General features: G+C 40.9%; 1 protein-coding gene across 2 annotated transcripts in view; it reads right to left on the bottom strand.

Annotated features, from left to right (window-relative positions):
- The window catches only part of PRKN (parkin RBR E3 ubiquitin protein ligase), a 1,373,216-nt gene that overhangs the window by 437,307 nt on the left and 920,853 nt on the right, over positions 1–15,056 (bottom strand). The gene's annotated exons all lie outside the window — the stretch shown is intronic.

The following is a 15,056-nucleotide window of genomic DNA, read 5'->3' as shown; positions in this document are numbered from 1 at the left end:
ATAGACTATGATCTCCTTGAAAGTAGGTCGTATGTTTATTTTGATATTCCCATAGTACCAGGCATTGTAATATTTTAAATGAATGTTTTAAAAATTGAAATCTTTAAAACATTTTAAATATTTTTTTCTACAAAGTATTTTAAGGGAATCAAAAAATTTAGGATGTATATAGTGATTTATTAGTAACCCCATAGCCATAATTAGAGAAAATTCAACAGTGAAATAACAGATTTTCAAAATTCTGCTATCCCACTTATTTTAAAGTAATATGTAATACAAAACAAAGAAAATAAAATTCCTTGGTAACTTAATTATAACCATATTATAATAATAGGACCTGAATTTCTCCACAATCAAAAGAAAAATTACTATTGCATCAAAGTAAAAATGTTGAACATTTTCTCACATTTTACTGGCAAATAAAAAAGTAGAATTTAGGGATAAAAGCTTATCCAACAGGGATTCTTCTACTGCAAGATTTTATCCATTGTGCCATCTCGAAACCATCCAAATATTCAGTTTCTCAAAGGATGGTTATGGGATTACTAATAAATCAATATATGCAAGTCCTAAATTTTTTTATTCCCTCAAAATACTTCGTAGAAAAAAATCTTAAAAACCATGTATTTTTACCGGAAAATGAACCACACAAGTTTATGTCAAACAGGAGACAAGCTCAATATATGAATCTGAAATCAGCCCCAAGCTGATTTTAATAGCAAGAAAGTTATTGGAGTCTATTTAGATAATCCGATTTCCTATGTAATTATAACAAAATACAAAATAAACATGTTCATTCTATACCCAATCCTTAACACCTATAGGAGCTCTTCAAAAGCCCTTTTTCTAGAGAAAGTAATAATAATAATATAAAAGATAATTTCTTAACACCTAAAAGATTTTCAAAATTCTTCTCTCACTTACTTCAAAGCAATATGTAATACAAACAAAGAAAATAAAATTCCTTGGTATTTTAATGCCATGGGTGTGTAAGTAATCTGTCAACTTAATCCGAGCAAGGGCGCACCTAAAGGTATGGCTTCTCCTTTCCCCTCTTGGAACCTGTCCAAGTCCTTCATAATGCTTTCCTATTTCTAACCAAAGAGTTACTCGCATACAATGCTCAAGCACACACATACTTTTTTCACTTTGTGACCCTGTGAAGCTGCTGTATTTTGCCTTTTTCTCTCACAGCTGTTATGTGAAAAATATTCTCCATCTTGCTTTCAGCAACATGGTAGACTAAAACGTTTATAGACCTCCCAATCTGCTACTAACGCATGGAGAAAATATTAGAACATTTATGAAAATGTGCCTGTATATAACAAAGTTATAAAGAAAGCTTAGAAATGACCCTGTAGAGGAAACATAAAGAAAACGTATAGAGCCTAAATGGTCAGCCCATGAACCCCTGCCACAGTGGCCCAGAAAGTCACGGCTGCATGGTCTGCGGCCATCGGTGTAGCTTCTGCAGGCTTTTCCACTCCTGTTAGCAGAGTTCTCTCTCGCATGGATGGACAACAGCACACATTTACAGTTTTCTCCCTCAGTTTGAATATGATCCCAAATGACTCGTACCACCTAGACAATACACGGAACATCAATTGTCCTACTCTATTAATGACATCCTGCTGTTCGGAGAAGATTAACAAGAAACAAGCACTACATTGGCGGCTGTGGTGTGAAATCAACCCTGTGCAGCGACAGGAGCCATTAGGGACATTAGGGAAAGTTTAGAGGTCCAAGTCTTGGGGCCTGGAAGTACACACCTTCCAATGTAAATAGTCCATCTTACCCATCCCGCAACTGGGAGTGAAGCACAGACAGCTGCAGACGCAGTGGGTCCAACTGTATCTTCCTAGCGACACAGGAAGAGTCCTGCTGAAAACTAAGCCATGGCTGCACCAGGCCAACTCAACCTCCTTGAACTGAGAATGTCTATCTTGAATAAAAAATAGGAGAAGTGAGCACCAGGTAACAGTGGGTTACCAGATAGTGAGCAGTGAAGGGACTAGGGTCTGACACATAGAGGCATGGTCAGCACTGGGAGTGAGGACAGAGGCTCATGTAACTCCCTTGAAGAAACGCCACTGCCCAGACGCAGGTGTGGAATGCAACCTGGGAAGCTGGAATGTCGTGTGTGTTTCTGCATGTCCTCTTCAGAACAGAAAGAAATGTACAAGTTACAGGGCGTCAAAAATGATAAATGAGTCACTCAGGAATTCTGATTGTCTATTACTATCTATAAACAGTCAACTTGGATATACACCTATATACAGATATAGATAAATGATAGATACAGATATCAATAGATGAACATATGTGCTGAAATATACAGATGAAGATATAGAAAAATATACACATTGTTTTATACACACACACATACACAGATAATGTTATAAAGGTAGTGTATATGTGCACTTCACATAGAATTATCAGTCACCTGGAATTCTTGATATAGTTATGAGCTAAGATTGCTCATCTCTTATTAAGATATTCCTTGTAGTTGTGCAAAGTTATGTGAGGAATAAACATGACACCAATAAAAAGGTTATTAGATTAATCAGTTGAGAAAAGGAGTAAAAATCTTTTCATGGCTAGAAGGTCTACATCATTAACTTCCTAAATGCTAAATCAAAGAGGAGGGGAAAGCTAGTGTTTACGGGCACCTACTTCGGGTTAGGTGGCTTGCTAGGAACTTCACAGACTTCCTTCATTTTATCCTCCTAAAACAAACTGCCCTTCCTCTACTGTCCATCCTGTTCTCTCCGCACATCCATCCCTTCCAGCTGGGAAGGTCCCTGCGTAGCCTAGAATTCTTCTAGCTCCTGTACACCTAGATGTGTGCTCTTTGCCATCTATTCTCACGGTAATACTCACCTTCATATTCAAAGCCAAATCCCAAAGTTCTAGGTCCAGTTCAAGACTAAAGATCTCCAAGAAACTTTCTCTGGAGCCTAACACCTCACTACTTCTTCCCTTTTTCTTTACCTTTCTTCCATACTTAATTAAAAAGTTCATCCGTAATGTGCTTCAATACTGGCCTGACTTTTGTTTAAGGTGTTTCATATACTCCTACCTTAGCTATCAACATTAAATGAAAAGTCATGAAATGGTAGAGACCCTACTTGCTTAACCCTTTCATGACCCATGCCTCACCAAATACAGTGTTGAGCACCTGATAGTTTTGTAATCAAGAGTTATTGATTATTTTAGTGGACAAATGAATGGGTCACCGTTTTTGCAGTTTCTCATACTTTTATAATGTCTCTGCTCTCATTCACATGTTGTTCACTAAATTTCTTATTGAACATCTACTTTGACTAAAGTAGGCACTTAGTAAATACATGTGGACTATAGCACCCAGTGAATGGATAAATATCTTATACTTGGTTTACACAATCACAGGGCATGGTTGAGAGACACAAGATGCCCATGGAACAAGTATTACAAAGAAGTATCTGCAGTCCCCAAACTCTGGGAGCCTGAAAGTTAGGAAAAGAGAGAAGTATTGAGTCAGGATAGATCCATTAGGGAACCTGAATTGAATTTAAATAAATGGGAGGATTGATATTTGGTCACTGTAAAGAAATGTTGTTTCTAAGCAAGAAGGAATCACAGACATGCAAGTATGCTAGGAACAGAAGAGCAATCAGGTGGGCTGATCAAAACGATGTATCAGGAAAAGGGTGGGGGACAAGATGAAAAGGGTTGAGGACAGAGCAGATTCCGGCCAGGGATCGGGGTTGACTCTAGGAGACACATCTAGCATAAGGCCTCTAGAATGTGGGATTCACTGAAGGTTTCTGCTATGGTCTGAATGTTTGTGTCCCCTCAAAATTCATATGTTAAAATCCTTATCTCCAAAGTGATGGTATTAGAACATGGGGTCTTTAGAAAGTGAATGTTGTGAGAGAAGAGCCTTCATGAATAAAATTAGTGCCCTATTAAAGAGACCCTGGAAAGCTCCCACACACGTTCTACCATGTGAGGACACAGTGAGAAGCCACCAACTATGAACAGGGAAGGGGTGCTCTCACCAGACACTGGATCTGCCAGTGCTTTGATCTAGGACTTCTCAGCCTCCGGAATGGTGAGAAATGAATTCCTGTTGTTTATAAGCCACCCGTTTATGGGATTTTGTTATAGCAGCCAGAATGGACTAAGAGAGTTTTCAAACATGGGAGGGGAATGACGTTTTAGTAAGTTTAGCTCTGACAAAAGTATGGAGGGAAAGAAGCTGGAAGTAGTGAGAACTACTTGAGGTCATTTTGGTAATTTAGACATGAGTTACTAAGAACTGGACTATGATGTGCAAGTGGCTCTGGGAGTGGAAATGAGAAGAAGAATGGGTGACATTTCAGAGCAGGACCCACTAGGACTTATCCTCTCATGGGTCTTTTGTTCCTCCTGACATTCCTGTGTGCCCTTTGCTCTAATTATCTACATATAAATGTTAATTGATCAATCCAGAGATCATTTTACCCCAATGGGCCAGGTTAAAGAGCAGTAAATTAAAGGTTAAGTAAAGTTCTCAATCACATATAAAAAGACTTATAAATGCTTTTCTTGATATTGCCAAAGAGTTATTTATAACCAATGATTTCTCTGTTTTGATAAAAAGTGACCCTTTTTTGCAGAATATTTAAGCATAATTGAAGGAGTTTTAGTTACGAATAATGTGGCAAGTCATTCACATACATTAAAAAAGTAGAATATGGTTACACAGTGTTCCAAATATTTAAATTCTTATAAAGTTAGTATTCTAGCATCTACAAAAATAGCATGTGAGTTTTTATGTTTATCTAGTAAAATGTGCAGTTTAATCTGCTGTCTACCTTGTTTGTTCTCTCTCATTTGCCCTCCTTCACACACTCTGGCAAAATCTGTCTGTTTCTCTTTCTCTCCATTTGCCTGATTCTTTCCCATGTGTCCATCTTCATTTATACTCATTAACAGAGAGGCTGTGGATGAATTGTGACATATATTGAAAGCAATGTGCCAGATATTTCAAGCTATGTAAAAGACGAGGAAGCAAATGTAAGCTCTCAAGGACATATAAATCCAGTAGAGTGTTTTTGTAGTTTCTCATACTTTTATAATGTCTCTGCTCTCATTCACATGTTGTTCACTAAACATGGAGAGGGAGAGGGAAACAAATAATTATAATACAGGGCAGAATATTTTAAGTGATGTTAGAGAGCTAGGATATATTGCCATGCTCACGCTCTGGGGTAAGCAGCCTTCAAGATGTTCTCCAGTGAGCCCCACCTCCTCTGTAGTTCCTCTCCACATTGAGTGGATTGACCCACGTGCAATAGGAAAAGTGCAGAAATGACCATGTGTGACTTTCAATAGTAGGTCAGAAAAGACACCGCAGCCTCTGCCTGTGCTCTTACAGATCACTAGCTCTGAGGAAAGTGAGCAGCCATGTTGGGAGGACACTCAAGCAGTACTATGGTGAAATCCATGTAGGAAGAAACTGGGGCCTCCTAACAACAGCCAGTATCTACTTGGCAGCAAGTTGGCAAGCCCTAGGATGACTGAAGCCCTGGCTGACATTTTGACTATAACTGCATGAGATACCCTGAGCAAGAACTATCCAGCTAACCTGCTCCCAAATTCCTGACCTGCTGAAACTGTGAAAGGCAACGTTTATTATTTTCTTCAGCCACTAAGTTATGGGGTACTTTGTGATTCAGCAATATCTAACTAATTCAGGTTCAGAGGAGGAAGAGGTCATATATAGGTTGAAGACCAGAAAAGAATTAATGAATGTAGTGGCATTTGAAAAAAGGGTCAGGATTCCAGTGCATAAAGATGTAGAAAACACCTGAGGTCAAGAGAAAAGAATGGAGTTGTGAAAGCACAGAGCAGAGAAAGAGAATGCTGAGTTATCTAGAGTGGCTGGTTTCTTCATTCTCCCCAGTGGAAAGGAAAGTTATTACATACATATGAAAAGCAGCAGTATCTGAAATGCAATGAAAAGCAGCACAAGTTAAAGTAAAAATATTACGTGGAACATCCTTGAGGAAATAAAAACAAAATTCCCTCACTTGAGGGAGAAAGTCCTGCAATTTAGCTAACACTTGACCCTTGAAAATTCACACATTGTTTCCACTGTTCTTAGTTTGTGCAACAGTAACAAGGAAGTTATGCCCCAGTTAGCAATCTTTCAAAGCTTTCTGAAAACTCCGCACATGGAGAACTATGACTCCTGGGCAATTAACACAGAATTTGATTAGATAAAAGTAATTAAAAGAGGAAAGCTACACCATTAAAAAACATGAATTTATCTTCTTAACAACTGCCACTTTAAGCCCCCTTTAGTTAGAGATGGCTTATAAACAATGAAGAAATAAATGACTGAAATCTCAGAGACCAAATGCATTTTAATTTCATCTATATTTGGCAAAATTACATACTAACTGCCAAAGTGCACTACTGACAAAGAAGTGACCAGCACAGTGCCTGCCCACAACCATGCCAGAGAGAGCATTTCAGCCCACGTGGGTCGTGGGAGTTCATTATTTGAGTTAGCCAAGTGAGCAATCCCTCACTGGAGAGGTGCCTGCTCCAAGATACTAATTGATAGACTCAACTTTTAGAAATTAAAATAAGCTTCAAGCAAGAGGTATTCAGGGACTGAACTCAGACAGGCACATTTCCCTAAGTAAACGCGTGGGAATATAAGGCAACAGAAAATGGATGGTGATTTGCTGGCCTAAAAAATAAATTAAAATTTTGTTGGCATATCAAAAAAAAAAAAAAAAAAAAGAAATTAAAATAAGCTTCAACAGTTGAATGACCTTCAAAATTCCTTCCAGCAGCCAAGTCTAAAATCCTGAAAGAAGTTCATGTGTCCACTGGCCTGCTTGGAATCAGAATGCTATTAAGGCACTGGCAGATCCTGAATCAGCTCACGAACTACCCCTTCTGGTTTTTCTTGCCTCCTCTGCTCATGTTCTCCCTGTTTCATCCAGTCCACTCTGCTGTATGGAAGAGGGTTTACTTTGGTTCTGTCAGCTTCTTTGCAGAAGTCCCATATTTCAGCATATACAACGTAGCCAAGGTAAAATTCATTTATGTCTATATTTTTGAATCACTTTTATTCAACCATTCTGCCAACACAGTGGACCGGCCACTAGATGCCAGGCACTGTCATGTCACCTCCTATAAAAGTGAACAAGAATGTTGCATCTTTTCAGGAGGTCACAGTCTATAGAGTTGAAGACACATAATTAATCATTCATAGTGTGGTGGTAAGCACTACCATAAGGATGAATTTAGAGACTACTTAGCCTATCTCTGGGGTTGAAGGAAGGGCTCCCAAGATAGCTCATGGCTCAGTGCATCCAGTCTATATAATGAGAAGAGGCTGAACAAACTAAATGACTTGTCCTGTTTATAAAGGTTTTTTAAACAAAATACTACATAAAGTAATATTGTAAATATGTCACAAAGGATTCTGAAAATACAAATTCTCCATCTCCTTTCCTAAAAGAGTTCCCTTTTCCTCTTAAATTCTCATCCAGTAAGTTGACATCCCATCTGGGGTCTCACATATTGTTAAATTCAAGAGAGTTTCTAACCTCGGGGTTTGTTTCCAAGTTGGACTCTGCTGCTGTCTGCCCTCGGCACTCTGCGGACCCTCCTGTCAGGCACGTTCCCTTTCACTCCTGGGCGACAACTTGATTTTGTGCATCTTGTGGCATTGGCTTGTGGCTACCCAGAACTTTTTTATTCAAAAGTTCCCTATCAAATTAATTATATTTCCACTGATAGGTTAACTCATTTTACTTACTATCATGAAAGGAAATAGAAAAGTTTCAAATAACGGCCACTTTTTCTGTTTCAGACATATTCTCTTCAATATATACCTGCTGAGGTTGAGAGCCTGCAACACAGGTGCTATAAAAATAATTGAGTAAAGAGTTAGGAGTGGCCACAGTGCAGTGTCCTCTGGAGCAATGGATTAGGTCTCACGAGTGTTGGCAGAGTCTGAATTCTCATGAGTGTCTCTCTGGCCAAGACCTAAATCAGCACCCAGGCTGTCTCCATCCCCTTTTCTCTCCCTCAACCCCCTGCCTGATCCCAGCAGCCCACCCCAGCAACACTGTTCTAAAGAGGTTTCCATCCTGACAGTTCTTGACTCTAAAATATGAACCAGTTTTTCAGTGCCTATGTATTAAGGCCTCAGGCTTTTTCTTCTGTCTTTTGGAGCCTCCATAAGCTGGATTTGCCCTGCGAAATGTCTTTCCATCTTTCCCATTCACGAATCCCTCTGTTTCTCTCAAGTCTGTCTCTTTGCTGCTTTTTTCCTTATGCTGCTATCCCTACAGGCAAGACTCCTCCTCTTAGTCCTTATTTCCCCCAAAACTTCAAGGTTCAGCTGAGGCACAACCTCTCCCATATGCTTTTTCAATAAAACTCCAGATAACATTGACGTGCTATTCACTGTCTAATTTCTTGTAATGTTTATATTTAGAAAGTATTGCTTTTATATTTAACTTAGTAGCTTATTACATGTCATTTGTATTATTGTTTTCTTTCTTTCTTTCTTGTTTTGTTTTTTTGTTTTTTGAGACAGGGTCTCGCTCTGTAGCTCAGGCTGGAGTGCAATGGTGTGATCTAGGCTCACTGCAGCCTCTGCCTCACAGCTTCAAGCAATTCTCATGCCTCAGTCTCCCAAGTAGCTGGGACTACAGGCACATGCTACCATGCCCGGCTAACCTTTCTATTTTTGGTACAGATGGTAGAGATGTTGGCCAGGCTAGTCTTGAATTCCTGACCTCAAGTGATCCGCCCACCTCAGCCTCCCAGAGTGCTGGGATTACAGGCATGAGCCACCAAGCCCCGCCTCATTCGTATTGTTTTCTACCTGCTTTATGAACCTGCACCAGGTCTCTCCAACCCAAATTCAACACATGCTAATTGGGAGGCTACTATGCACGGGTTCCTGTGCTAGACCTGAGAGGAGGATGCAGCTGTTGCTCTCAGGAAGTCTGTCTGATGATGAGAAAACTCAGTCAGGGACACCTTGGGAAAACTAATAAGAGGCAACTCAGTCCAATGTCGGTCAGGCAAAGGATATTTCCGGAAAGAAGGAAAATATAAACTAAGGCTGAGAAAGCAAAAATGAGTCAGCCGGACCAAGAAACTACAGGGAAGTGAGAAAACTGTGTGAAACACTTCAGATGGAGTAAAATTAGGTAAGATTAGGGAACCATGCTGTGTACAGTATTTTCATACTATCTTCTCAGGCTTTATTAAAGTCCCAAATTCCAGAAATTAAAAATTAGATTAAAATATAATGATAATGCTTCTACAAGTCACATACATAAGTCTGCGTTTTAGGTTTATATAATATCCCAAGTGTGATTGAACTGGGTTCTATTGTTTATGACATTTTGAGCCACTGACAATAAACTGGCTATGCAAAATAGAAATACAAAGCCACGGTTATAAGAGGGAATTAATGTATTATTAATTTTCTCCAGATGATTGCAATCCTGGAAGATATCCATTTGGCTTTAGTCTAATTTATGTATTGTATTTCTAAATATAATTACTGTTGACAGGTTGAACCCACACATAACCCATTAACTTTCCAAAGTGCTAAACTGAAAACATTACAATGTAACAACAGATATTAGAAATAAAAAAATAACTTCTGTTCTTTTTTAAAAGTAAGTTAAAAGCAAGATGTCAGTCCTATTTTGTAGTAATTTGTTAGAATGATTTGGTTTACCTAGCTTTCTTGCTGAGGCATTTATACTAGAAAACAGACACTGACGTGTAATTGTAAATAGTGGATAAATCATAATGAAAAAATTGTTGCATGTAAAAAGAAAAGAAACTAAAAATTCAAAAGGGTATTTGGCCCATGGGAGAAAAACGCAACTCATAAAAATTTGTCACAATACTTTCCTATCCCTCAATTAGTAGAATTATTTTTTTCAAGGATGCTCAAAATTATGTTTATAATAGTCCAAGTTCTTCAGACTCTAATTTCCGGTCACATTCTATTCAGACTGTCAATATGTATAGCTAAAAAAAGCTGAAGCCAGATTTAACATAAAATAGTTTCTGGGTCATACCATTTGCATAGAGCTGTTATGTGGCACTACTATTTAGCTGCTGGAGATGCCATCTGTAATACATACTAACTCATGCACATATCTTGTCTTTGTTTTTTCCTCTGTGCAAAACAGCTAGAAGCAGATAATGCCCAAATCCACTGCAAAAGCATTCTGCTAAATTGAGAAAGATATGAAGACAGATCTTGTTTGGATAAGAACCCCACTGTGAAATAAATTGTTCTGGTGTATCCCCAAATCTCATGACAGGAAGAATTAATGTGCTAAGAATCAGTCCAGTGGCCATAAATGTTAGAAGCTATTTAACATAAGAAATTATTTCAGACACAGAGTGGTGTTAAAAAGATACATCTCTTGCTGTTGACTCACCAAAACCCTCCACAAACAATTGTGTACTGGTTTTTCATTCATTCTTAAAATGAATGAATGTAATAGTATGCTGGGTCTTTTCTTTCTCTTTCTTTTCTTTCCTTCCTCCCTTCCCTTCCCTTCCCTTTCCTTCCTTTCCTTTCCTCTCTCTCTCCCTCACTCTCTCGCTCTCCTTCTTTCTTTCTTGACAGAGTCTCACTCTGTCACCCAGGCTAGAGTGCAGTGGCACCATCTTGGCTCTGCAACCTCCAGCTCACTGCAACCTCTGCCTCCTTGGTTCAAGTGATTCTTGTGCCTCAGCCCCCTGCATAACTGGGACTGTAGGCGCACATCACCACATCTGGCTAATTTTTATATTTGTAGTAGACGAGGTTTTGCCATGTTGGCCAAGCTGGTCTCAAGCTCCTGACCTTAAGTGATCCGCCTGCCTCAGCCTCCCAAACTGCTGCGATTTAAAGGCAAGAGCTACTGTGCCTAGTGGGTCTTTTATTTCTTTTGTTAGAGAAATATTTAAAAATCAGGTTGTCTGAAGTAGAGTGGTTTGAAATGAAGAGCCTGCCTAAAAGATTGTAGACATCTTAAAACAGTTCAACAATGAAAATGTCTCAACATGAGAAGGTACTGTGAAATTTCTAAGGTATCATTAGATGAATTCAGCATTAAAATATTGACATAATATATTTGTGGCATACAGTAGATAAAATTATTTTCTCAATTTAGTTGTTTTTGCTTGTTCTACATGTGTCCAGAAAAGCACTGTATACTATTATCCCAAAGTATTTTCCAAAATATAATAAAAATCAATATGGCATAACAGTGCAAATCAAAATGAATTCAGAGCCAGGCACAGTGGCTCACGCCTGTAATCCTAGCACTTTTGGAGGCCAAGGTGGGTGGATCACGAGGTCAGGAGATCAAGACCATTCTGGCTAACATGGTGAAACCCTGTCTCTACTAAAACTACAAAAAATTAGCTGAGGGTGTGGTGGCACGCACCTGTAGTCCCAGATACTGGGGAGGCTAAGGCAGGAGAATCGCTTGAACTCAGGAGGTGGAGCTTGCAGTGAGCCGAGATTGCACCACTGCACTTCAGCCTGGGTGACAGAGGGAGACTCCTTCTCAAAACAAACAACCAACCAAACCAACCAAACAAAAAAATGAATTCAGGTGCAAACCCAAGATAAAGGAATTCATGCAAAGACGTGACTGTCCGCCCAGCACATGGGATGCAGTTGGTGGTTGAGGGAGGTTTGTAAAGAGCCCTAGGAGGGTGGTGTGAGCTGGCTGCAGCATCAGCTGGCCTCAGAATCCCATTTCTGTGAAATGACGACCTGTGACTTGAGCAGGTTAGATCTCTAGAGACCTTCTGGATATAGAGGTATTGTCATCTTCAGTTTACATGATCACAACATTTCTTCTTTATTGAAAGTTTATAGGACTTAATCCTCACTGGAAAGCACATGCAAAGCCTATTCATATTTTAGATTTCAGCTTTCTTGTATGAATGTGTATGCTGCAAGCAAGGGTGAGAAACCGGAGATTTCTAGAGATTTTACTCCCTGGAAGACTTATGAGAGGGAGATCTTGATGCAGAGTATTGCAGGAAAATCAGAAAAGATGTTTTGGTGTTAAAAAAAAAAGAGGCAACAAAATATTAATATATAGCTTTTAGTTTTAAAGCTCCTTTGTTCTTTTTTCAACAAAGTCAGCTGATCACCGGGGCCAGACACACCTACATGGAAGAAGAGCCTGTGCAGACAGAGGGCTGCACGGCTTCCGTGGGTCAGGCGCCCCTCCACTGTGCTCGGGGCTCCCCCATACACTGCCCTCGCCCTTTTCACTACAGGTCCCCCGTGTACTCACCCACTGGCTTGAATGTCTATGTTCTCACCAGACTAGAAGCCAGAAATCTGGGATTTGGCCCTCAGACTGCTTTTGCCAATAAAGTTTTATTGGAAGCCAGTCATTTTACATATTACCCGTGGCATGGCTGCTTTTGTGCCACAATAGCAGCAATGACTAGCTGTGACAGGTTCTAGATGGGCCACCAAGCCTAAGCTACTTCGTATTTGGCCCTTATCAGGACATGTTTGCTTATTCCTGCTTGAGGCTACTGACTTCATAAACACAGGGCTATCTTTCTGTATTCCCAATGCCTGGCCTGTGGCTGATGTTTGGTCAATGTTTATGTTCTCAGTGACTGACTCAAGGAATGAATGACTATCAAAGAATAGGGACAAAAGCAAGGCAAACAACCATTTTTGCAGTGTCCAGAGGTCTGCAGTAGATGACTGGTTTTGAGCTAAGCCATTCAACTGCTGTTAAAGGCTGAAAATACCATCTCCCGCCATCCTCCAGAGTTAGGCTTATTCCTTCAGAGAGCCGAGTCCAGTCTGGAGAGCACCCAATACTTGCGACTTCTACATAATGGAAAGGCAAAGGGACAAGGACTTTGAAGAGGGCACACAGGACAAAGAACACATTGACTCCCTTATTGAACAAAAATGTACTGCGTGCCTACTATGGACCAGGCACTTAGCATTGAGGATGTCATTGTCTCTTCAGTGATAGCAAGGAAATGCCATGGGATCATGTGATACTGCTGGTGTGCTGCCCATGCTGCGTGGCTGGGGAAGGCCTGGGGATGGGACATTTGCGTTGCCATCTCAATGACAAGCCATGCACAGGTCTGGTGCGAGAGGGTTTGCAGGGAAGAAGCAGGTGGAAAGGCACTTAGGTAGGAATGCTGGGCATTTGCGAAGAATTAATCAGGGGGTTAGTGTTTTGGGGACACAGTGACCAAGGAGGCAGCAGAGCAAGATGAGGTCTGAGGAGATGAAGGAAGCCACACAGAGCCTTTAAGACATACTCAGGAATTCAGCGCTTCAACAATGGTAAGTCAGGACAAAATTTTAAGTAGGGATGCAACACAATGTCATTTACGTTTTAAAAATCACTCTAACTTGATGTAACGAATGGACTGGAGCAGGGCCAAAAAGGAAGGGAGATGCACAGACATGGTGAAAGCCATCCTGGAAAAAAAAAGAGTGCCTTGGATCAAGCAGTGGAGAGGGAGAGGCAAGGACAGGTAGATAATATGTTTGGGGCGATCGAGCACTTGAGGTCTCCTGTCGAGCTTTGCTTTCCTACTACAATTTGCAGATTTCTCCCTTTTTAGGAAATCTCAAAATCATGCCCCAACATCCCTGGGATCATGGTTCTAAAAGTCACACCTTTCATATTACTTTAAATGGAAATGAAGCCTTTCTGGTTCTAAGCAAATTTAAAATCTTTGCTTAGAGCCCAAATTCAACGATAATGAGCCCGGTCACAAAATACTACGTTAACACAGCTTTAAAACTATAGCTTCCTTTAAAAAAAAAAATCCACTGGACTGACTGATCCCCTCTACCATGCCCAGGGCTGGGCACAGAGCACTGGGCATAGGATGCATGGGCTCTGCTCCTACTGATGACCTGTTGTGGGCAGTGTCTGGCCCATGAAGCCCCGTGAGGCTGTGTGGGACCATAGCTGGTGTCTTCAACAGGGGAGTGACAGCATTGGGGGAGAAAAATGGGAGGTGTCAGATATTTAGGAAGTAAAATTGTCAAGATTCAGAGACTCATTAACCTGAGACAGAAAGGCGACTCCTTTCATTATGAATGCTTCTAATGTGCCATGTTTCCTGCTAAGTGCTTTCTCGGCATCACTATTTTAATCTATGGAATGATCACTGCTTCTGGAGGGCAGGGTCCGCTCCTGCGTTTTCTCTGCAATCTCATTGCCTAATGCTGGGCCGGTACCTAGGAGGGCTCCAAAAATAGTGGTTTAATGAATGCATGCATGGCTCCCCCATCCCTCCTATGACAACAACAGTGAAATCTCTACCATAGAGAAGGACACGGGAAGAATTGGAGGCCACACCCATTGTCCACAGCCCACCGGTGACGGAGCAGGCCCCAGAGCCAGCGCTGCGTGGGCCCCACTCACATTCCTCAATTCTGCATGCCGGACCCGGCCTCTGTGGATGCTGCGGACATTTGCTGACACAGGACAACGACTGGAGGAGCAGCAGGACTAGAAACTGACTCTTCTAGTTCTCGGCTTGCTGAGTTTGAGATGCCTTTGCGATGTCCCAGCGAAGATGTGCAGGAGTCAGTTTAGTTCACGGTTCTTTCGGGAGAAAGGTGGGGCTCTAAAGGGCCTGAGGACCCATCCATGGAGAGATGGCAATTACAGCCATAGGAAACACTGCGATTATCATGTGACTGGTTTGATTATGGGGCTTTTAACTTATTCAGCTATAAACATCGAACAGTGTCACGGTTTCTAATACCTGCCTCTGTGCATCTGTCAAACACGGTGGGCAACAACCTAGAGCCCACGACGTTCAGCCACTTTTACCTGTGGCTGCTTTTCAGTGATGAAAATAATTGAATGGGCCCGTTTTAACCTTCCATCTCATACCGCACGGGAAGCTCTTTCTTCCCCACAGTCAAGACCAGGACCAGCTCCAGCTGCTCCAGATGTGTAGCGCAGGGAAGGCCTGTGCAACTGCACGTGTCCAGGACTGGGCACCCCAGGTTT

The sequence above is a fragment of the Macaca mulatta genome, chromosome 4, assembly GCF_049350105.2.
Source record: "Macaca mulatta isolate MMU2019108-1 chromosome 4, T2T-MMU8v2.0, whole genome shotgun sequence".
NCBI lineage: Eukaryota > Metazoa > Chordata > Mammalia > Primates > Cercopithecidae > Macaca > Macaca mulatta.
The sequence above is the reverse complement of the archived record's forward strand: the minus strand, read 5'-3'. Positions and strand labels throughout refer to the sequence as shown.